The sequence below is a fragment of the Lissotriton vulgaris genome, chromosome 4_1 (genome assembly GCF_964263255.1).
Source record: "Lissotriton vulgaris chromosome 4_1, aLisVul1.2, whole genome shotgun sequence".
NCBI classification, from domain to species: Eukaryota; Metazoa; Chordata; class Amphibia; order Caudata; family Salamandridae; genus Lissotriton; species Lissotriton vulgaris.
Window position 1 is genome coordinate 1,298,306,248 of NC_141691.1, and position 25,968 is coordinate 1,298,332,215.

A 25,968-nucleotide genomic window follows, 5' to 3' on the forward strand; every position below is an offset into this window, starting at 1 on the left:
GTTGCTGCGGAATGGAACCGGGCATCGCTTATCTGGTGACAGTAACTTCCATAGTCATTTGTTGCACACGAATACTGTTTCCACCTCCCCGCACCTATAGGGAGGCAATGCTATGGCCTTCAATTAATGTTTCCAACATATGCTTTGAGTCTCTGAGCAAGCTGAAAGCCATGCTTTTTCAAAAAGATGTGGCTTTAACTTCGGCCAGAGAGACGTTTGGTCTCCAGGTTGCAAGGTCCTTTCCTGAGATACAGGCACTACTCCACACTAACCTCCAGCTGCATTTTGGGGAGCTGATTCACTGTATCTTTAATATGTTTAATACGGATGGAATAGTGCCCTTTATTTAATGTTTTGGCTCAGGACTGGTTAACACCTTTCAGACGATTTTTGGAGGTATAACATTTTTCATACACTCCGTGTTGGGAAGCGTATTTGTCCTGCTACTTGTGGCAGGAATCCTGATTTTCATTTTTCTGCTCCGCAATGAACATCCCAGTTTAGCCCGGAATGGAGACAGGACTGCTTGTGCTGCGGTGCTGTGAAAGCATGGTACACTGCTTTGGCATACCACAGCTTCGAGAACTAAATGAGTACTGGTTCTTGTCCTTCAGGCCTGTTTAGCTTCACTGCATACAACCTGTATTCCACTGCCTGCTTTGCAGCCATGAATGTGTATTGGATGTATGCCTAGGATCACAATCGGTTGCACCACTGGACGTTGAGGTACTGATGGACGTCTTAAAGGCCCATGGGTATTTTGTCCCCAGCATATTCCATTGCTGATGAATGCAGTCTTTGAGTCACCCTAGGATGTTTTGGCGCCTAGTGAAATAGACACTCAACGATGCACTTACAGGATACAGTCCCTCCCTCAGCAATTGCTGTGGGAACTGGATGGACTAACCTTTGCTCCATAAACCTGCTTCGAGGTGTGCCTCTGGGACAATTGGCTTTTTCTGTGTGGGAGAAATTTGGCTGTTTTTTAAACACAATGAATCAAAACAGCTTTTTGTTTTTTCTGGGCACCATGGCTTTCTGAGTGCTTGCAATTTCAAATAGTATAATGACTTTAATGCTTTTATTTGAATATTTTAAAGGGAAGCTTGCTTTTAGATCATTTTAAGAGTAGTTTTTAACTTTTTAAATTTTGTTTCATTATAGCTTGTTGGCTTTTTAGATAGCTTTTATATATCTACCCTTAGAATGAGGAGTGGGTGTTATGTTCCCGGGTTACGCCTATGTAGCGCAGCTACTCATTTCTTACATTGTCCTATTTTTCACAATAACATTTCTGCTGTGAGCCTGTGCACATATTTGCATGTACGACAATGTTGGATTAGTTTCTCTGAAACTACTTTGTTTACACATCTAGCGTCGCACAACATTATCACCATGCTTCTCTGCGCACTATGTACAAATGTCATTCTAGCTTCGTCGACGGGATGATATAGCTAACTACATAGCTATAACATCGCTAATCTACGAAGTACATCGCAAGGCTGCTTTCTATTATAAATAATGAGCATAGCAATAGAGTAGCAGAGAGGCACTTCAACTGACACCAAGGGTCCCTGCATACTGAGATTGCACCACACAGCGGTCTGATATCTCCGTGATGGGGTGTCCAGTTTTTGACCAAGACAGGCTCTTACATTCTCTCACACCAGGTATTGGGGTTGGATCATCCCTTGGGGGGATTCTTGGCTTTACACTCACACACCCTCTAGGTACACTTAGAGTAGAGTTTTGCATAGTAGGCGTATGCAAGATTACTCCAAACAAAAAGAGAGGGGCCCTCCTATCCCAACAGGCCAGGGCACCAACCTGACAATAAGTCAAACAAGCATTTGCAATGCAAACGGTCTCGCCTTTGGGACTTTATATGTATTTACCTATGCAGCACATTAGCCTGGATGCTGAAACATCTACTATTCTTTAACATGGAGGGAAAATAAGCACCAAACTGCATGACACACCAGGTATTGGAAAACATGGAGAGAAATATTGCCTTTCAGTATGAAATGGTATAGTCCAGAGCTCTTTTTTTAATATGAAATCAGGGCCTTCGGTGGTCATATCACTGAAAATACAAGATTTAAAAAAAATATTATTGTCTACAGGTGCTTGTGGAAGGCAATTTCTATGGACTGGAATCTAGAGAATGCTAAAGTGATTCTGGTATTTTACTGCCCTTTGCTGGTTGTTTTCTATCATCATCATATAAACTTTATTACAATCTCAGAGATTCAAATAAGTACAACACAGCACAGGTTCCATTTAAAAAAACAATAAAACCATATAATAAAATCATTAGGAAAGGGTTATCAGTAGACATTGCATAAAATTATTATACAATAAGTATAAATTCAAGGATAAAAAGACAAAAATCAGAGTAATAACTTCCAACGCCTGACCCACATAGCATACAGAAAACGGGAGATACTGAAGACTATCAATCTACGGGTATCCGTAGACAGCAGCCTCAGGATTTCAAAATAGTGGCCCTGACCAACAGCTCTACATAGTGGTATTATCCATTTTTTTCCTCAGTAATACATAATGGGGACAGAAAAAAAGTAAATGAACCATGGATTCTGTCGAGGATTTACACACAGGACATAGATCAACTACAGGAGGATACATGCTCCATCTCGAACAAAAAGAGTTAGTTGGTAGGGTCTTGTATCTAAACTGCAAAAAGAGCTTGCGGGCCGATGGAGGAGTAATTTCATCTATTGCTGTTTCAAAACACGGAACTTGTTTATAAGTTAAAAAAGCTTTAGTTTGGCCTGAGACATGTTCTGTTAGTTCCAATTGTACTATTTTTCCCAGTACATCTTTTTCAGCTTGTCTCTCGAGATACTGCTCATGGTTCCTGGGCTAGACCAAAAGCTGTCCATCCCCAGTTTCCCTAGTAGATCACGCAAGTGGGAAAACCACCTTATAGATGCAGCCTGGGGGGGGAGGAGCCAAGATGGCGACCGGGTCGGACGCGTAAGCTCCGAGCTCCGCGAGCCGCCCTATCCTGCATTGATCTCCTGGCATCAACCCTGAATATTTCTCGCTCCAACGGAGACATCTGAGCTCGGATGTCGTTGGCGTTCTTTTGAGACCTCCGCCGCTCATTTCCATGGTGGATTCGAGCCGTTCTCCGGCCCCCGACTCTGGCCCGGGACCGGGAGCTGTATGCCTGGCACTGGACACGGCTGGGCGCTGTCGGCCGGGCACGTCGCAGTGGCGCTGGCTGGGGCAGGTGCGCTACTGATTGCTGCTACGGACTACATCGTCTCCCTCTACAGCGGTAAGGTTCCCGCTGGGTCGCCCGGCCTCCGAGAGACGCTGGACTCTAGTCGTGACGGTCTCCGCCCGCCTTGCTGATTACGGGCGGGCCGGAGTCCATCTTGAGGTGCTTGTCCTACCGCTGCCTATACGCACCGCTGGCTGGAGAGTAATCTTTCACCCTGCCCTGCCCTGGACCTGCGTGCCGCTGGCTTGTTGGTGGCTCTCGCTCCTTCTGCTCTCGTTGGCGACGCCATTCCCCCCACCTCTGCACCGTGAACTCTTTACTGGGGCTACCAGGACGCCCCCTTCCCCGTAGGATAAAGATGGCGGCCTCTTTGTTCTCTCCGTGCAGTGTCCTCACTACGGAGGATCCGGCTGTTGACCGGGGGGAATGCTCGTGTGATGAACGTCAGCTATCACCACAGAGGGAGCCGACCTATGGTGTTATCCTGGCTGCCCTGCTCAGTCTTCGAGATACATGGCGGCAACAAGCCCACATCTTGGAGCGAAGGATAGTGAGAGCTACCTCACATATTAAGGGACTGGGTTCGATAGCCCCCCCGCTGCCACTGCCTATCCCTGTCCAAGAGACTGCTTTACACCACGCGCTTGGAGATGTGCGACCGGCCCCAGGATGTTCAGCCGTCTGTTCCGTTATTGCCGAGGAAACTGCTACAAGGTCGCTATCCATTTTGTTGCCTGCAACTGTATTTATTCCTTCGACACAGTGGCACCCCCCCGAGACTTCCCGGGCGCTGGTCCCCCTCCCTGCCTCTGCGACTTTCTCTCCGAGGCTCCGGAATATGTATCACCTTGTGGCGGGGGGAGCGACTTGCCACCTGGATACTGCTATTGCTGACGCTTGGGAGTGTTCACCTCCTCCTCCTCCTCCTCTTTGCCTTTATTGTTGGGTCTGGCCATTTTGCTTCTCTGTCCAGCTGGAGGGGAGTGCAAGGCAATGGCCATGTCTGGTTATTTTTCGGCGCTCTGGTCAGGGCTGAGGATCCTCCGCACAATGACTTGCCGATTGCCTGGTGATGACCTGACCTGTAACGTTTTTTATTCTGTTTAATCCATTGAGGGGGATGCTTCTTTTAATATAACTAAAACATTATTGGGTAGGCGGTGCCATCCATTTTGTGCATGTGAGTCTCCCCCTTCTTCTTTGTTTCCATCTGGGTCCTTTGCTGATAAGGGGGTCGACACTCGTAATACGCTGGGGTCTGAAGGGCATCCGAAATCGGGTCAGGGCTAGCCTGCTTGTTTGCTACATTGCTTTCCTACCTGAGGGGGGTTGGGATCGAACTGCTGTGTGGAAATGTGTTGCCCGCCCTCAAAGTACGCATTGAATCTTCTAGCTGGCTGGGAATTATTATGTAGCGCTTAGCTCTCGCTCTCGACGCCTCCTTAGTGATACTGCATTATGGTTCACGGCACGATCGGAGCCCCTATTGACTATCCTGATACCTGGCGAGCCATCGGCTCTGTTGCTGTCTGGGGTGTCTGACCTGCCGATAACGACTATTGGGACGGGGGGTTGCCAGTGATGGGTGGCGTCCATTTTAACTCCTTGTCTTCCTTTGTCCGGGACGGCCATCTTAGTTGCCTGCTGCCCCCGGCTTAACACTGTTGCACCTCCGATGGTTTCTTCTTTCACGGCCGCAGTCCTAATATCCTTTGGCTGGTCTTCGTTTTTAGGGCCCTGGTCCTGGGTGGCACAGGGGTCTGGAGATGGGCTATTTGTTTATATTTGTTGTGAGGTCTTTTCATTTTGGAGCTCCGTCTTGGGTACTAATTATTGCCTGCTCGCTAGTTTAGCGAACTTGATTATTGTTGGCTCCTCCCCACCTTTTTCCTTTTTGGGGGGTCTTCGACTAGTTTGCACACTTGTCTTCCTCCCTATATGTCGAATGAGACGCTTTTTTCTTATATGCCTTTTTTCCGATCTTGGCTTTACTCTCTTCTCCTTTCTCTTCCCTTTTCTCTTTCTTACTACATTTCGGGTTTATGGGGCGACAGACACTCTGCTGGGGAGGGGCAGGCCATAGCCTCTGCATGTGTGTAGGGTGGGGGGGTATGTTTTAGTTTTGTTAATTTCTATGGTATCTATTTATGTCCTTTTTATAATTTTTCCTTTCCTTGTTCTGGGTCTGTAATGAGGGTTCTGAGGAGCGGGTAGCGCTGTGGGTGGTATGTAGATGTGAACTGATGCTTCTATTGTTGGGAATTGTGCCGCCAAAATGTTGGGTGTTATTACTATTGCCATGTTTATTGCTGCCTGTATGTACTATACGCGGACTGTATGGACTCAGTTCTCCTTGACTTAATTTTATCGATTTATGTTTACAAAACTTTTAAAATTAACCTTCATTGCTCCTCCTCCTTGGCGGCTTGCTTCACTTTTGTGTAATTGCTATTATTTGTTGCTGCACTGCCTGATACCGCTGGGGGGGGCCTAAATTGTTTGCTCTCGTGCTCAATTGTTTCGTGGCCGGCCTGACGGTTGTAGGCCCGTATTTGTCCTCCTTTCTCATGCACAATAAAGGTTTTCAAAAATTAAAAAAAAAAAAAAATAGATGCAGCCTGAGGAAATCTTAAGAGATCCCTAGGGCATCCCGATAAGGATGCAGCTCGTCTGTTGTTCATAGTCTAAACCAGAATGATATTATTTTTTAGTTTACTTTATGCTTTAGTTGTTTATGAGCAATATCAAAGTAAAAAGGAATCAAAGGGGAACTGGCAGGGAGATCTACAAGCGATCTTAGGAATCGATTTTCAGCTGTGGACAAAGAGGGCAGAGAACTAACACCCCAGAGTTCCGCCCCATAAAGTACCTCGCCCAAAATCTTAGTATTGCAAATGTGAAGAGCGGGGGCTATTTTCCTGGGTACTGTCCTCCATGTGTATCTTACTTATGTGGGCACATTGTTGAATTAGTTGGAGTTTTGCTTTTTCTACCTGTGGGGTCCAGCTAATTGAAGGGGTAAGTCGAATCCCCAAGTAGTCAAAAGCTTCGACCTTCTCCAGTTTAGTGCTACCCGCCCACATTGGTCTGGTCTTTGCTACATTTTTACCTTTGTCGAAGATCATAAATTTGGTCTTGGACTAATTTAGGCTGAGGACTCTTTCTTTGCAAAACCTTAAAAAATAATGTAAAAGTTGCTGCAATCCTTGTGGTGATTTCGAAATTAAAAGAGTGGTGTCTGCAAATAACAATGCCGGGACTCTACCTAACCCAATTTTTGGGGCGACACAGCCATCTTTATCTAAAAACTCGACCACTCCATTAATAAATAAAGTAAAAAGTGTTGGAGCCAGCACACACCCTTGTCTCACTCCTCGTTTAACTGGAAAAGTTTCAGTGACTTGACTATTGGCACCCCATTTAATCTGTGCAGAATTATCTGAGTGCAATCGAATTAAAATGTTTAAGATATTTTTTGGGACGCCCATCCCTAGTAACAACTCCTATAGTTTCTTTCGTGGAACAAGATCGAAAGCTGTGCGAAAAATCCACAAAAGCCACATGAAGCCTTCCGCCTTTTACAACCACTTCCTTCCAATAAATACAAATCAATCGAAACACCTGGTCCAGTGTACTGATTTTAGAACGAAAACTAGCCTGAAAATCACTTAAAATCTGAGCTTCCCTCATCCAATTTTGAACCCTACCTAAGACCTTCTTGCAGAAGATTTTTTGAAGGGAGTCAATAAGGCTGATAGGCCTATAATTCAATGGGACAGATCTATCTCCTTTTTAAAAAATTGGCACAATTTCAGCTATCTGTCAGGAAGATGGAATATATATAAACCCCATACCATTTTATCTTCTTTATATAGATCATTAGGAATTCTATCTGGACCAGGAGCACGTGCCAACACACAAGAGGATATTGCTCTTAATGTTTCCTCTAGTGAGATGACCAAATGTCCTTCTTCATGCCCCCTGGAGAGATCCATGTCCACCGATGTATTACTAGCTATATAAGGATCATCTCCATAGAGAGGGCCAAAATGCGCAACCCACTCCCCGGTTGTATAGTATACTCCAGTGTGGGTCCTTCCCCTTTTAACGAATATGCCACATGTCTCCAAAATACATTAGGGTCGCTTTCCGACAGGGCCACATGTAAAGATTTCCAGAGCGATTCTTCCCACTCCTTTTATGCTTTATCAATGGTTTTTTTGTATCCAGATCTACTAGTAGAAATTTCAACATGGACCCCTCTTTTAATTGCCCCAATGAGTGTCCCCTTTGCCTCCCTACAGTCCTGGTTAAACCAGGAATTCTTGTTATCATGCTTTAGGGCGATACAATGACCCTCATTTCTCCTGGTCTTTAATGGTTGGCTCAGTACACTCCTTATCTCGCTGAAAAAGAGGTCATAGGTGGGCCCTAGAGTTATAATAGCATCATTAAGGCAAAGACCACTCAGATCCTCAATCAGCTGCTTTGCTTTAGTTTTTACTATTTCTAGGGCTTCTGGATGTTTCTCTACCCAGGTCCATTTTAAAGCTTTCTCATTATTTGCCACATATGGTATACCCACATCAGGGTGTACCCTGGGGGTTGACTGGAAAGTGGCCTCAGTTAGTAGGGTTAGGGCAAGAGCATGATGGTCACTTTCTAGCCTTTTCACCACCTTCATATCTAATAGTTGGGGCCATATATTTGGGGTAATTAGGCAATAGTCAATTCTACTGGTTTTGCCTGGTTTGTTAAAAGTATGTTCCTCTTTTGGATCAAATTTTGTCCTGCCATTTGTGGCTCTAAGCTCGTGTTGTAGAGTTAATGCAAGCACCTGTGCCCCTCTCTTTGACCACCTTACTGTGGGCAAATCTAAAGGGAGAATAGACCATAGGCAATCCCAATCCTCAGTGAGGTCTCGGGGAGTGGAAATAAAAGGTTCGAAAGTGCAGTTGAAATCACCTGCAGCTATAGTAGGGGTGCTATCTGAGTATTTGGTTAGGGCATCGTCTAACTTGAGCATGGTAGCTGTTTCCTCTGTAGCACAATCTACTCTGTTATAAACATTCACACTCCACACCCTGGTGCACTGCATTTATTTTGGATACTCGAGCCACCATATATTTATCTCTTTGTCTCTTACATATTTATCCATATTTTATCCTTTACTTTGTCGTATTATCTTCTATGATTCCGTCTGTTCCACATTGTCACCAAATTGCTTTTGAAACTTTACGTATCAACATGTGCCCATCCAGGCCTCCTTGTAAATACAATACATACACAAAAAGTAGTTGTCAGCAGCATTCTTTTATTTGTGACCCAATGCATTTCGAGCAATTGCTTGCTCTTCATCAGGGGTATCTGAAATTTCACACAACAAGTTTTGCATTAATTTAGTCTGAACAAACCCACATTTAAATCTAAAATCTACTTCGTACATGTGTAATATTTAAAACGATGTTATGGCATTTTCAAATTAAACAGTCATTTTCATAAAATCACCCCTGATACTTAAACCAGAAACGATCAAAACATACAGTTCTCGAGGTCAAAAGACTCTATAATTAGGCTTTCTAACTATTTTTCATGCACATTTTTGTGAACACCCGGTCTCTTATTTCACATGGTTCTTATGCTATTTATTAATACCATTAACCCAATTGCTATATTTATCGTTTACGCATGCCTGTGGCTTTATCAGTTTAAATGCTTAAGTTCAGATAACACGATTTATTGCTGAACCGTACTAATACCAATCGCGCGCAATGCGTACCGGCTTTTACATTCTCCTAATCACAAGTCCCGGTTCGTCATGAACTCCTAATTACTCTCTCTTTCTTACCGCCCAACTTATAAACTAATTTGACCCCTCCCCTTCATGCGCAAACAGTCGAGGTGAAAAGTTAGCCGTGGGAGTGCCTTCGTAAACTTTCGCTCCCATAATGCATCATAATGCCACAGAAGCCTATATGTGCGCAAAACATCAAACCATCATGTTATTCAAATGTGTTTTCAATGCACAAGTGTCTATGTCCTTTCAGAATGCCTCCATACCCGCTGCCGAGAACTTGCTGTTCTAATAATTTGGCGCTTTTCAGACGGTGATTCCTTTTCTCCAAACATATTTCATCTTTGGGTGCAACACCAACGAGTGGTAGTTAGTGTTCATGATGAATGTGGTGGTGTGCACACCATATGTACCATATATTTGACCTTTTGCGTGCAACCTGGGTTTCGCCTTGCCATCGCGCAATTTGAAAAATTCCAAAAGTGGGGAGAGCAACATTCACACTCCACACCCTGGTGCACTGCATTTATTTCGGATACTCGATCCACCATATATTTATCCGTTTGTCTCTTACATATTTAGCCATATTTTATCCTTTACTTTGTCGTCTTATCTTCTATGATTCCGTCTGTTCCACATTGTCACCAAATTGCTTTTGAAACTTTACGTAGCAACATGTGCCCATCCAAGCCTCCTTGTAAATACGATCCATACACAAAAAGTAGTTGTCAGCAGCATTCTTTTATTCGTGACCCAATGCATTTTGAGCAATTGCTTGCTCTTCGTCAGGGGTATCTGAAATTTCACACCACAAGTTTTGCATTAATTTAGTCTGAACGAACCCACATTTAAATCTAAAATCTACTTCGTACATGTGTAATATTCAAAACAATGTTATGGCATTATCAAATTAAACAGTCATTTTCATAAAATCACCCCTGATACTTAAACCAGAAACGATCAAAACATACAGTTCTCGAGGTCAAAAGACTCTATAATTAGGCTTTCTAACTATTTTTCATGCACATTTTTGTGAACACCCGGTCTCTTGTCTCACATGGTTCTTATGCTATTTATTAATACCATTTACCAAATTGCTATATTTATCGTTTACGCATGCCTGTGGCTTTATCAGTTTAAATGCTTGAGTTCAGATAACACGATTTATTGCTGAACCTTACTAATACCAATCGCGTGCAATGCGTACCTGCTTTTACATTCTCCTAATCACAAGTCCCGGTTCATCATGAACTCCTAATTACTCTCTCTTTCTTACCGCCCAACTTATAAACTAATTTGACCCCTCCCCTTCATGCGCAAACAGTCGAGGTGAAAAGTTAGCCGTGGGTGTGCCTTTGTAAACTTTCGCTCCCATAATGCATGATAATGCCACAGAAGCCTATATGTGCGCAAAACATCAAACCATCATGTTATTCAAATGTGTTTTCAATGCACAAGTGTCTATGTCCTTTCAGAATGCCTCCATACCCGCTGCCGAGAACTTGCTGTTCTATACAGTGGCGCTTTTCAGACGGTGATTCCTTTTCTCCAAACATATTTCATCTTTGGGTGCAACACCAACGAGTGGCAGTTAGTGATCATGATGAATGTGGTGGTGTGCACATGATATGTACCAAGTTAATCCAATCCAAATTTCTTTAGCATATTTGACCTTTTGCGTGCAACCTGGGTTTCGCCTTGCCATCGCGCAATTTGAAAAATTCCAAAAGTGGGGAGAGCAACATTCACACTCCACACCCTGGTGCACTGCATTTATTTCAGATACTCGATCCATCATATATTTATCCGTTTGTCTCTTACATATTTATCCATATTTTATCCTTTACTTTGTCGTATTATCTTCTATGATTCCGTCTGTTCCACATTGTCACCAAATTGCTTTTGAAACTTTACGTAGCAACATGTGCCCATCCAGGCCTCCTTGTAAATACGATCCATACACAAAAAGTAGTTGTCAGCAGCATTCTTTTATTCATGACCCAATGCATTTTGAGCAATTGCTTGCTCTTCGTCAGGGCTATCTGAAATTTCACACCACAAGTTTTGCATTAATTTAGTCTGAACAAACCCACATTTAAATCTAAAATCTACTTCGTACATGTGTAATATTCAAAACGATGTTATGGCATTATCAAATTAAACAGTCATTTTCATAAAATCACCCCTGATACTTAAACCAGAAACGATCAAAACATACAGTTCTCGAGGTCAAAAGACTCTATAATTAGGCTTTCTAACTATTTTTCATGCACATTTTTGTGAACACCCGGTCTCTTATCTCACATGGTTCTCATGCTATTTATTATTACCATTAACTCAATTGCTATATTTATCGTTTACACAAGCCTGTGGCTTTATCACTTTAAATGCTTAAGTTCAGATAACACGATTTATTGCTGAACCTTACTAATACCAATCGCGCGCAATGCGTACCTGCTTTTACATTCTCCTAATCACAAGTCCCGGTTCGTCATTAACTCCTGATTACTCTCTCATTCTTACCGCCCAAATTATAAACTAATTTGACCCCTCCCCTTCATGCGCAAACAGTCAAGGTGAAAAGTTAGCCGTGGGTGTGCCTTCGTAAACTTTCGCTCCCATAATGCATCATAATGCCACAGAAGCCTATATGTGCGCAAAACATCAAACCATCATGTTAATCAAATGTATTTTCAATGCACAAGTGTCTATGTCCTTTCAGAATGCCTCCATACCAGCTGCCGAGAACTTGCTGTTCTAATAATGTGGCGCTTTTCAGACGTGATTCCTTTTCTTCAAACATATTTCATCTTTGGGTGCAACACCAACGAGTGGCAGTTAGTGTTCATGATGAATGTGGTGGTGTGCACACCATATGTACCAAGTTAATCCAATCCAAATTTCTTTAAATATTTAACCTTTTGCGTGCAACCTGGGTTTCGCCTTGCCATCGTGCAATTTGAAAAATTCCAAAAGTGGGGAGAGCAATATTCACACTCCACACCCTGGTGCACTGCATTTATTTTGGATACTCGATCCACCATATATTTATCCGTTTGTCTCTTACATATTTATCCATATTTTATCCTTTACTTTGTCGTATTATCCTCTATGATTCCGTCTGTTCCACATTGTCACCAAATTGCTTTTGAAACTTTACGTATCAACATGTGCCCATCCAGGCCTCCTTGTAAATACCATCCATACACAAAAAGTAGTTGTCAGCAGCATTCTTTTATTCGTGACCCAATGCATTTCGAGCAATTGCTTGCTCTTCGTCAGGGGAATCTGAAATTTCACACAACACGTTTTGCATTAATTTAGTCTGAACAAACCCACATTTAAATCTAAAATCTACTTCATACATGTGTAATATTCAAAACGATGTTATGGCATTATCAAATGAAACAGTCATTTTCATAAAATCACCCCTGATACTTAAACCAGAAACGATCAAAACATACAGTTCTCGAGGTCAAAAGACTTTATAATTAGGCTTTGTAACTATTTTTCATGCACATTTTTGTGAACACCCGGTTTCTTATCTCACACGGTTCTTATGCTATTTATTAATACCATTAACCCAATTGCTATATTTATCAATTACGCATGCCTGTGGCTTTATCAGTTTAAATGCTTCAGTTCAGATAACACGATTTATTGCTGAACCTTACTAATACCAATCGCGCGCAATGCGTACCTGCTTTTACATTCTCCTAATCACAAGTCCCGGTTCGTCATGAACTCCTAATTACTCTCTCTTTCTTACCGCCCAACTTATAAACTAATTTGACCCCACCCCTTCATGCGCAAACAGTCGAGGTGAAAAGTTAGCCGTGGGTGTGCCTCCGTAAACTTTTGCTCCCATAATGCATCATAATGCCACAGAAGCCTATATGTGCGCAAAACATCAAACCATCATGTTATTCAAATGTGTTTTCAATGCACAAGTGTTATGTCCTTTCAGAATGCCTCCATACCCGCTGCCTAGAACTTGCTGTTCTAATAATGTGGCGCTTTTCAGACGGTGATTCCTTTTCTCCAAACATATTTCATCTTTGGGTGCAACACCAACGAGTGGCAGTTAGTGTTCATGATGAATGCTACACAGTCCAGTACAATACTCACATCCCTTTCAACAAATATAGGTGATTTGTAGTAAACTTGCGGAGGAGGATTAACATTATTAAACATGGGGTTACGAGCATACTGTGGTTGGAAGTATTCTATCCAGCTGCTTTTTGCGACATTATTCGTAGGCTGGAGTGCTATACCACCCTTTGCCCATTTTACTGAAGCCCAGAAGCGCTTAGAATCCTTGGAGGCACACGCCTCCTTAAGTTCTCGCCAACAGTCCTCATCCCAACGCTTCTTAGCTAATTTTTGGACCTGTCTGTACTGGTTTCTCGCCAGCCTTACTGTTTCTGACCTTCCTGATCTTAGTTCCCTGCTAAGATTATCTCGTGCTGCCCTACAGCTCTTGTCATACCACCCTCTAGTTTCTTGAGCTTTCTTCTTATTATTTGGGGCTATTCTTTTAAGAAAAAAACTTTGGATTTTGGAAAAAAGTATCTCATGAGCAGCCATCATATAGTCAGTAAAATCAGTCATTCCATAATGGGACTTAATCTTAGCGACTTCGCCCACCACTACTTCCTTTAAAGTCTCTATTTTGGCAATGTCTTCTAGGAGCATACTCCACTTCAAATGTCGGGAGTTATTTGAACTTACAAGGTCCTGCGTAACCATGTGATCCCCACTAGGATGCTCGGGTTTTTCGTGGTAGGGATGTAGTGTCAGGCATAAGGGATTGTGATCACTTTCAATTTTATCCTTCACTTCCATATCTACCAATTTATCCCAAGCCCTTACATCCAGGAGTATATAATCTATCCTACTGGCCGATCGGCCATTATCAAAAGTATTTTTCCCCATAGAATCTGACAGTGCCCGACCATTGGCTGCTCGAAGTCCTCTAGAAAGACAAAAACTTTTCAGTTGGATTGCTACTGTGCTCCATTTCCTAATTGCTGGGATATTCAATTCAATATGATTCTCAAGGCACGTTAGGCTCTCTGATGGTTTGCCCCTGGCAACTCCCCTGGAATAAAGATTAAACAGGGCTAGTTGTTGACCATTTTGCCAGCTAATGTCAAGTGCCAAAATGTCGTTAGAGGGTATAGACCTTTGTTTAACCGAACAATTCAAAGTTTGGTGTACCCAAATTAGCAGGCCCCCAGATGGACGTCCCACACGATTTCTTATAGCCGGGACGTAAAAGTTCAAATACCCTTGCCTGAAAATTGGAATGAGCGACCAAGTTTCTTGGAACATGACAATGTCGTAATGGTTGATAAAGTCGACCCAGTCTGGAATATTTAGCTTATTTATAATTCCAGCTATGTTCCAAGAAATAATAGATAATTGCGGTTTGGCCTTTTGCAGGTATATATGGTCAATATCGGGGATATTTAGTGTTTCTACAGGATCTATTCCTAGTGTTACATTTCCACTCAATGTTGGTAGCTTCTCAATTACCTCTAATGTTCTTCCCTGTTCCATCTGGACTCTATTTGCGTCCTCTGGGACGGAAGTACAGAATACGTTAGAGACCAGAAAAGAATTATCTAATGGAGGTTCATCTAACATGGAAGTCTTAACATATCCTTTGTCCAACTGCATATCTAGAGGGACGGGAGAGGCACATGCGAGTCAATCACACTCGTTTAAATCAGTTAACACAGAGTATTGGTTGTCCAAATTTAGCCCCCACTCGCATACTGGATTGGACCTGGCCCTTCTATTTCCCACAACTGTCCACTTTGTTCTCAGTATGCTAGGTTTAGCTACTAGGCCTCTTCTGCTATGGAAGAAATCCAGTGTCAGTGGAACTATTTCAGCTGTCCTACGTTGTGGAGGGAGGATGTTCCGTAGGGCGTCCGGCAATACTTCGGGGCCCTTGAAATTCAAGACCACACAATCCCCTTGGAATTTCTTCGCCTTCGTGCCTATCCACCTAACCCTTCTTGCTGTAAGCAAATCGTCAGATAGTTTTTCCTTGCCCCAGGGAGTTATGTGCATATTGCTACTAAGCCACTGGAGAGCCTTGTTTCTTAAGGAATCTGGAGACTCGATCTGTCCAGTTTTCAGCAAAGGTGTGTTTGCGAGTACTAAAATCAGAGGCGATGCTTCAACAATTAGTTCAACTGGGGCAGTTTTTGGGTTTGGGATCTCAGAGGTAGTGTTGCCAACTGGTTGCGCTGCATCTGGAATTAGGGCCATGTCAGGGGTATTATCATGCATAGAGCCGGCTTGTTGGATTTGCTCAGATGGAACTTGTAAGCCGGCATTCCTGTTCACCCCGAGTGATTTCCCTGCAGTATCCATTTGTTCGAATTTAGTTACTACTAGATTTGAAATTTCCCCCACCCCCTCATTAGTTTTCCTTAGGAGGGTCTCTAGCTTGTTGACCTTGTTAGCTAGTTGGTCTACTTTTGATATGAGAGGTTTCATTAATCCTAATAGTTTGGACTCTATTATACCCATAAGCTTATTTAGGAGGGTGTCCTCCCCTTCTACATTTTCATGCTCTTCCTCCCTTATCCCGTCTTCCGCCCTTTTCTTTGTTCGTCTGGGTGGGGTTGCAGGTTTGTTCTTACAAGAGCGTAGGCCACCTCTTCTAGGTGGTGCCTTAGTAATCCCTTTTTTGGCTCTTGGAGCAGGGACCGGTGTGGGAGGGGTATTGGTCTCTATGGCTAACTCCTCAATTGTATCAGATTTATCTTGTTCTTCTAAATTAATTAAATCTGCAAAGGGGTCAGGTTGTTGGTCAGTAGAGGCCATGGATACATTAATTGTAGAGCGCTCATTTGGGTCCTCAATAGGGTCGGTGACAATAAAATCATCAGTGACAGACTGAAATACCCCTGATTGATTAATTTGAGCACAGGGTGGCGAATCCACAATACCCAGAGAGGACCTCCGATTATTATTGATTTTTGTCACTACTTGGACCAGATAATTGTCCATTGTATTAGCCGGGGTGACAGGCGTTTTTTGCTTTGACATAGTGATCACACAATTATTAACAGCGAAGCCCTGGAGATATCTATAACAGTGATAGTCCGATTATACTGTAAATATAGAAGTGCTTTGCCTTACCACCGTTAGGTTTAGAGGATAGGGATTAGAGGGGTGGCCCAGTCCAGTCTTTCACTGTCTAGAACGGGCTAAAACGGGCCCGCCCTTGGCCCGGGCTTCGCCCGGCGTCCTGCTCGCGTCCCGCGAGACGGGGGTGACACCCAATTTAAGCGCCTCCTGGCGCTCGAATGACGCGACCAGCGTCGCCGGGAATGATGGGAACTGTAGTTTTTTAGGCGTCCCCAGCACCGCGCTCCGCTCTGCTATCAAGCCCACAGATGACACAAGGGGCCGGCGGCGGGAGGCGGGTGGGCGCGGACTCTGCTCCTCAGGTGCTCCAGGAATAGGACTTTGGCAGCAATTCAGCTTACTGACAGGAACCCCACTCGACCGGTGTGACACCCAATTTAAGCGCCTCCTGGCGCTCGAATGACGCGACCAGCGTCGCCGGGAATGATGGGAACTGTAGTTTTTTAGGCGTCCCCAGCACCGCGCTCCGCTCTGCTATCAAGCCCACAGATGACACAAGGGGCCGGCGGCGGGAGGCGGGTGGGCGCGGACTCTGCTCCTCAGGTGCTCCAGGAATAGGACTTTGGCAGCAATTCAGCTTACTGACAGGAACCCCACTCGACCGGGGTGACACCCAATTTAAGCGCCTCCTGGCGCTCGAATGACGCGACCAGCGTCGCCGGGAATGATGGGAACTGTAGTTTTTTAGGCGTCCCCAGCACCGCGCTCCGCTCTGCTATCAAGCCCACAGATGACACAAGGGGCCGGCGGCGGGAGGCGGGTGGGCGCGGACTCTGCTCCTCAGGTGCTCTAGGAATAGGACTTTGGCAGCAATTCAGCTTACTGACAGGAACCCCACTCGACCGGGGTGACACCCAATTTAAGCGCCTCCTGGCGCTCGAATGACGCGACCAGCGTCGCCGGGAATGATGGGAACTGTAGTTTTTTAGGCGTCCCCAGCACCGCGCTCCGCTCTGCTATCAAGCCCACAGATGACACAAGGGGCCGGCGGCGGGAGGCGGGTGGGCGCGGACTCTGCTCCTCAGGTGCTCCAGGAATAGGACTTTGGCAGCAATTCAGCTTACTGACAGGAACCCCACTCGACCGGGGTGACACCCAATTTAAGCGCCTCCTGGCGCTCGAATGACGCGACCAGCGTCGCCGGGAATGATGGGAACTGTAGTTTTTTAGGCGTCCCCAGCACCGCGCTCCGCTCTGCTATCAAGCCCACAGATGACACAAGGGGCCGGCGGCGGGAGGCGGGTGGGCGCGGACTCTGCTCCTCAGGTGCTCCAGGAATAGGACTTTGGCAGCAATTCAGCTTACTGACAGGAACCCCACTCGACCGGGGTGACACCCAATTTAAGCGCCTCCTGGCGCTCGAATGACGCGACCAGCGTGGCCGGGAATGATGGGAACTGTAGTTTTTTAGGCGTCCCCAGCACCGCGCTCCGCTCTGCTATCAAGCCCACAGATGACACAAGGGGCCGGCGGCGGGAGGCGGGTGGGCGCGGACTCTGCTCCTCAGGTGCTCCAGGAATAGGACTTTGGCAGCAATTCAGCTTACTGACAGGAACCGTATGTTTTGATCGTTTCTGGTTTAAGTATCAGGGGCAATTTTATGAAAATGACTGTTTAATTTGATATTGCCATAGCATCGTTTTGAATATTACACATGTACGAAGTAGATTTTAGATTTAAATGTGGGTTCGTTCAGACTAAATTAATGCAAAACTTGTTTTGTGAATTTCAGATACCCCTGACGAAGAGCAAGCACTTTCTCGAAATGCATAGGGTCACAAATAAAAGAATGCTGCTGACAACTACTTTTTGTGTATGGATCGTATTTACAAGGAGGCCTGGATGGGCACATGTTGATACGTAAAGTTTCAAAAGCAATTTGGTGACAATGTGGAACAGACGGAATCATAGAAGATAATATGACAAAGTAAAGGATAAAATATTGATAAATATGTAAGAGACAAACGGATAAATATATGGTGGATCGAGTATCCGAAATAAATGCAGTGCACCAGGGTGTGGAGTGTGAATGTTGCTCTCCCCACTTTTGGAATTTTTCAAATTGCGCGATGGCAAGGCGAAACCCAGGTTGCACGCAAAAGGTCAAATATGCTAAAGAAAGTTGGATTGGATTAACTTGGTACATATGGTGTGCACACTACCACATTCATCATGAACACTAACTGCCACTCGTTGGTGTTACACCCAAAGATGAAATATGTTTGGAGAAAAGGAATCACCGTCTGAAAAGCGCCACATTATTAGAACAGTAAGTTCTCGGCAGCGGGTATGGAGGCATTCTGAAAGGACATAGGCACTTGTGCATCGAAAACACATTTGAATACCATGATGGTTTGATGTTTTGCGCACATATAGGCTTCTCTGGCATTATGATGCAATATGGGAGCGAAAGTCTACAAAGGCACACCCATGGCTAACTTTTCACCTCGACTGTTTGCGCATGAAGGGGAGGGGTCAAATTAGTTTATAAGTTGGGCGGTAAGAAAGAGAGAGTAATTAGGAGTTCATGATGAACCAGGACTTGTGATTAGGAGAATTTAAAAGCAGGTACGCATTGCACGCGATTGGTATTAGTAAGGTTCAGAAATAAATCGTGTTATCTGAACTTAAGCATTTAAACTGATAAAGCCACAGGCATGCCTAAACGATAAATATAGCAATTGGGTTAATGGTATTAATTAATAGCATAAGAACCATGTGAGATAAGAGACCGGGTGTTCACAAAAATGTGCATGAAAAATAGTTAGAAAGCCTAACTATGGAGTCTTTTGACCTCGAGAACTGTATGTTTTGATCGTTTCTGGTTTAAGTATCAGGGGTGATTTTATGAAAATGCCTGTTTAATTTGATAATGCCATAACATCGTTTTGAATATTACACATGTACGAAGTAGATTTTAGATTTAAATGTGGGTTCGTTCAGACTAAATTAATGCAAAACTTGTTGTGTGAAATTTCAGATACCCCTGACGAAGAGCAAGCAATTGCTTGAAATGCATTGCGTCACGAATAAAAGAATGCTGCTGACAACTACTTTTTGTGTATGGATCGTATTTACAAGGAGGCCTGGATGGGCACATGTTGATACGTAAAGTTTCAAAAGCAATTTGGTGACAATGTGGAACAGACGGAATCATAGAAGATAATACGACAAAGTAAAGGATAAAATATGGATAAATATGTAAGAGACAAACGGATAAATATATGGTGGATCGAGTATCCAAAATAAATGCAGTGCACCAGGGTGTGGAGTGTGAATGTTGCTCTCCCAACTTTTGGAATTTTTCAAATTGCGCGATGGCAAGGCGAAACCCAGGTTGCACGCAAAAGGTCAAATATGCTAAAGAAATTTGGATTGGATTAATTTGGTACATATGGTGTGCACACTACCACATTCATCATGAACACTAACTGCCACTCGTTGGTGTTGCACCCAAAGATGAAATATGTTTGGAGAAAAGGAATCACCGTCTGAAAAGCGCCACATTATTAGAACAGCAAGTTCTCGGCAGCGGGTATGGAGGCATTCTGAAAGGACATAGACGCTTGTGCATCGAAAACACATTTGAATACCATGATGGTTTGATGTTTTGCGCACATATAGGCTTCTGTGGCATTATGATGCATTATGGGAGCGAAAGTTTACAAAGGCACACCCACGGCTAACTTTTCACCTCGACTGTTTGCGCATGAAGGGGAGGGGTCAAATTAGTTTATAAGTTGGGCGGTAAGAAAGAGAGAGTAATTAGGAGTTCATGATGAACCGGGACTTGTGATTAGGAGAATGTAAAAGCAGGTATGCATTGCGCGCGATTGGTATTAGTAAGGTTCAGCAATAAATCGTGTTATCTGGACTTAAGCATTTAAACTGATAAAGCCACAGGCATGCGTAAACGATAAATATAGCAATTGGGTTAATGGTATTAATAAATAGCATAATACCCATATGAGATAAGAGACCGGGTGTTCACAAAAATGTGCATGAAAAATAGTTAGAAAGCCTAATTATAGAGTCTCTTGACCTCGAGAACTATATGTTTTGATCATTTCTGGTTTAAGTATCAGGTGTGATTTTATGAAAATGACTGTTTAATTTGATAATGCCATAACATCGTTTTGAATATTACACATGTACGAAGTAGATTTTAGATTCAAATGTGGGTTCGTCCAGACTAAATTAATGCAAAACTATTCATAGGACACCCCCGCGCCGCACGGCCACCAGCTGTCGCGTGTGCCCCTGCCTGCCGCTACTCTCAGCCTCGCTGAGCCTCCCGCCTTCGGGCCACGCCCCCCGCCGCCGCTCATCGTTCCCGCATCTCTGCATTGCGCTGCTTCGTTTAAATTGTGCTGTACTTTGTATTTAATGTACTTTGTATTTTAATTCCTTGTCTCCCTGTGATTGCTTTTTCTGTCCCCCCCCTGTGCTGTTGCCCCCTGCGCGCCCGTTCCCCGCCTCCCGCTTTCCGCCGCTGGAAGTGTTGACACGCCCCCTTCCTCCCCGCTCCCGCCTCCCAGCTGCTCCGCCCTTCCTGCACTTGGACATAAATTGCGACCGTGCGACGCAGGTGAGTGTGACCTATTCATAGGACACCCCGCGCAGCATGGCCACCAGCTGTCATGTGTGCCCCCGCCTGCCGCTACTCTCAGCCTCGCTGAGCCTCCCACCTTCGGGCCACGCCCCCCGCCGCCGCTCATCGTTCCCGCATCTCTGCATTGCGCTGCTTCATTTAAATTATGCTGTACTTTGTATTTAATGTACTTTGTATTTTAATTCCTTGTCTCCCTGTGATTGCTTTTTCTGTCCCCCCCCTGTGCTGTTGTCCCCTGCGCGCCCGTTCCCCGCCTCCCGCTTCCTGCCGCCGGGAGTGTGGACACGCCCCCTTCCTCCCCGCTCCCACCTCCCAGCTGCTCCGCCCTCCCTGCACTTCGCCATAAATGGCGACCGTGCGTACGCGCAGCGGACGCGCCGATTGTGCACCGAAGGCGTGCCAAAGGTAAGCCCATCTGTGCCTGTCCGTGCCTGGCCTGCGCCCAGCGCCAGGACCCCTGGCCCCCGCAGCCGCCAGCCCACCCGCCGGACCTACAGCTCTACCGAACTCAACGCACTCAACGCCGGCCGATTTCCGGGTTGCTACCGAGCCACCCCGAGACACACCCACGGACCCTTCTGCTGCAACTCTTGCAAGTTCACCTGCATCCGATCCTGCACCACTCCAGCAGTGCCCAAGACCTCGACGAGCAACAGCAGCAGCTACCTGAAGTGCATCCTACTCAACACCCGCTCCACCCACAGACACGCCGTCGAGCTCTGGAACCTACTCGAAAACACAGCCCCAGACGTCGCCTTCATCACGGAAACTTGGATGAACGCCTCCTCAGCGCCCAACATCGCCATCGCCATCCCGGACGGCTACAAGATCATCCGGAGGGACCGCATCAACCAGACAGGAGGAGGCATCGCCATCATCCACAGGAACTCCATCCGCATCACGACCAACACCGACGACACCCTCGCACCCGCTGAGCACTTGCACTTCCAGATCCACATCAACCTCAAGACCACCCTCAGAGGCACCCTCATCTACAGACCCCCGGGACCACGCACACAATTCAGCGAGGACATCGCCGACTTCGTCAGCCCGCATGCCCTCCCCTCCGCTGACTACATCCTCCTCGGGGACCTCAACTTCCACCTGGAAAACAACAACGACCGCAACACCACCACCCTGCTGGACAACCTCGCTAACCTCGGACTCAAGCAACTGGTGACCACCCCCACCCACTACGGCGGACACACACTCGACCCCGTCTTCTCATCCAGCAAGGACATCGCCTTCAGCCACGCCACCGGACTCCACTGGACGGACCACAGCTGCATCCACTTCAGCTTCAAAAGAACCACGATCCACCACCAACAGCAACAGGTTCCACGCAGAAGCTGGAACAAGATCACAGCCGACCAGCTCGCGACTTCCCTGAGGAAGAACCCCCCACCAGTGCAACGAACCCCAGCCAAGCAGCCACCAACCTCACCAAGTGGATCAGCGACTGCGCAGACGACCTTGCCCCTCTGAGGACCCCGCCTAGCAGACCCGGCAGCAAGAAAGCCCCATGGTTCACCGACGAACTCAAGAGCTCCAAGAAGGACTGCAGAGCCCTGGAGAAAGCCTGGCGCAGAGACCCTACACCGGACAACATGACTGCCCTCAAGATCGCCACCCGAAAACACCACCAACTGATCCGCACCACCAAGAAAACTGCATTCAAGGAACAACTGGACAACAATGCACACAACAGCAAGGAACTCTTCAACATCGTTAAAGAGCTCTCCAACCCTAACGCCGGAAACAACGACATCACCCCTTCGCAAGACCTCTGCAACTCCCTCGCCTCCTACTTCCACAACAAGATCGCGGACATACACAACAGCTTCAGCACTCAACCGACGCACGCCACGAGGGAACCACCGCCCCCCACCACCACCCTCCGCGCCTGGACCCCGATCAGCACCGAAGACACCATCCGGACGATGAACTCCATCCACTCTGGATCTCCGACCGACCCTTGCCCTCACCACGTCTTCAACAAGGCCGACGCTGTCATCGCACCCCACCTGCGGGACATCATCAACACCTCCTTCAACACCGCTACCTTCCCGGAGAGCTGGAAGCACGCCGAACTCAGCGCCCTACTAAAGAAGCCATCAGCCGACCCCACAGATCTCAAGAACTACTGACCCATCTCGCTGCTTCTGTTCCCCGCTAAAGTTATCGAGAAGACCGTCAACAAGCAGCTGGCCGCCTTCCTCGAGACGAACGGATCCCTCGACCTCTCGCAATCTGGCTTCCGGGCCAACCATAGCACCGAGACCGCCCTGATCGCAGCAACCGATGACATCCGAGCCCTGCTCGACAACAACAACGGAGAAACAGCGGCCCTCATCCTCCTAGACCTCTCCGCGGCCTTCGACACTGTCTGCCACCGTACCCTAGTACAGCGCCTCAGCAACGTCGGAATCCAGGAGAAGGCACTGGAGTGGATCACCTCCTTCTTCGCCGGAAGGACACAGAGAGTCCGCCTTCCCCCGTTCAGATCAGAAGCCACCGAAGTCATCTGCGGCGTTCCTCAAGGCTCCTCGCTCAGCCCAACCCTCTTCAACGTGTACATGAGTCCCCTCGCAGCCATCGCACGCCAGCACAACCTCAACATCATCTCCTACGCCGACGACACCCAGCTGATCCTCTCCCTCACCAACGACCCCGCCACCGCCAGAGCCAACCTACACAAAGGGATGAAAGAGGTAGCCAAATGGATGAAGAACAGCCGCCTGAAACTGAACTCGGACAAGACGGAAGTCCTCATCCTGGGATCCTCACCCTCCGCCTGGGATGACTCCTGGTGGCCCCCCGCCCTAGGCAGCGCACCCAAACCAACAGACCACGCACGCAACCTGGGCTTCATCCTGGACTTCTCCCTCTCCATGACCAGACAAGTCAATGCCGTCTCCTCGTCGTGCTTCAACATCCTTCGCATGCTACACAAGATCTTCCGGTGGATCCCCACCGAGACCAGGAAGACGGTCACCCAGGCCCTCGTCACCAGCCGACTGGACTACGGCAACTCCCTCTACGCCGGAACCACCGCCAAACTCCAGAAGAGACTCCAGCGGATCCAGAACGCCTCAGCACGACTCATCCTGGATATCCCCCGTCGCAACCACATCTCCGGACACCTGAGAGACTTGCACTGGCTTCCGGTCAACAAGAGACTCACCTTCCGTCTCCTCACCCACGCACACAAAGCCCTGCACAACCAAGGCCCAGGATTCCTCAACAGCCGCCTCAACTTCTACGCTCCCAAACGCCAGCTTCGATCGACCGGCCACGCCCTCGCCACCGTCCCCCGCATCCGAAGAACCACCACAGGGGGAAGGTCCTTCTCCTACCTCGCCGCCAAGACCTGGAACTCCCTCCCGACCCAGGACCACCTCGCCTTCAGGAAGCAGCTCAAGACCTGGCTGTTCGAGCAGTAGCGGACCCCCCCTCCCCTAAGCGCCTTGAGACCTCCCGGGTGAGTAGCGCGCTATACAAATGCTGTGATTGATTGATTGATTGATTGTGTGAAATTTCATATACCCCTGACGAAGAGCAAGCAATTGCTTGAAATGCATTGGGTCACGAATAAAAGAATGCTGCTGACAACTACTTTTTGTGTATGGATCGTATTTACAAGGAGGCCTGGATGGGCACATGTTGATACGTAAAGTTTCAAAAGCAATTTGGTGACAATGTGGAACAGACGGAATCATAGAAGATAATACGACAAAGTAGAGGATAAAATATGGATAAATATGTAAGAGACAAACGGATAAATATATGGTGAATCGAGTATCCGAAATAAATGCAGTGCACCAGGGTGTGGAGTGTGAATGTTGCTCTCCCCACTTTTGGAATTTTTCAAATTGCGCGATGGCAAGGCGAAACCAAGGTTGCACGCAAAAGGTCAAATATGCTAAAGAAATTTGGATTGGATTAACTTGGTACATATGGTGTGCAAACCACCACATTCATCATGAACACTAACTGCCACTCGTTGGTGTTGCACCCAAAGATGAAATATGTTTGGAGAAAAGGAATCACCGTCTGAAAAGCGCCACATTATTAGAACAGCAAGTTCTCGGCAGCGGGTATGGAGGCATTCTGAAAGGACATAGACACTTGTGCATTGAAGACACATTTGAATAACATGATGGTTTGATGTTTTGCGCACATATAGGCTTCTGTGGCATTATGATGCATTATGGGAGCGAAAGTTTACAAAGGCACACCCACGGCTAACTTTTCACCTCGACTGTTTGCGCATGAAGGGGAGGGGTCAACTTAGTTTATAAGTTGGGGCGGTAAGAAAGAGAGAGTAACTAGGAGTTCATGATGAACCGGGACTTGTGATTAGGAGAATGTAAAAGCAGGTACGCATTGCGCGCAATTGGTATTAGTAAGGTTCAGCAATAAATCGTGTCATCTGAACTTAAGCATTTAAACTGATAAAACCACAGGCATGCGTAAACGATAAATATAGAAATTGGGTTAATGGTATTATTAAATAGCATAAGAACCATGTGAATAGCATAAGAACCATGTGAGATAAGAGACCGGGTGTTCACAAAAATGTGCATGAAAAATAGTTAGAAAGCCTAATTATAGAGTCTTTTGACCTCGAGAATTGTATGTTTTGATCGTTTCTGGTTTAAGTATCAGGGGTGATTTTATGAAAATGACTGTTTAATTTGATAATGCCATAACATTGTTTTGAATATTACACATGTACGAAGTAGATTTTAGATTTAAATGTGGGTTCATTCAGACTAAATTAATGCAAAACTTGTTGTGTGAAATTTCAGATACCCCTGACGAAGAGCAAGCAATTGCTCGAAATGCATTGGGTCACGAATAAAAGAATGCTGCTGACAACTACTTTTTGTGTATGGATCGTGTTTACAAGGAGGCCTGGATGGGCACATGTTGATACGTAAAGTTTCAAAAGCAATTTGGTGACAATGTGGAACAGACGGAATCATAGAAGATAATACGACAAAGTAAAGGATAAAATATGGATAAATATGTAAGAGACAAACGGATAAATATATGGTGGATCGAGTATCCGAAATAAATGCAGTGCACCAGGGTGTGGAGTGTGAATGTTGCTCTCCCCACTTTTGGAATTTCTCAAAT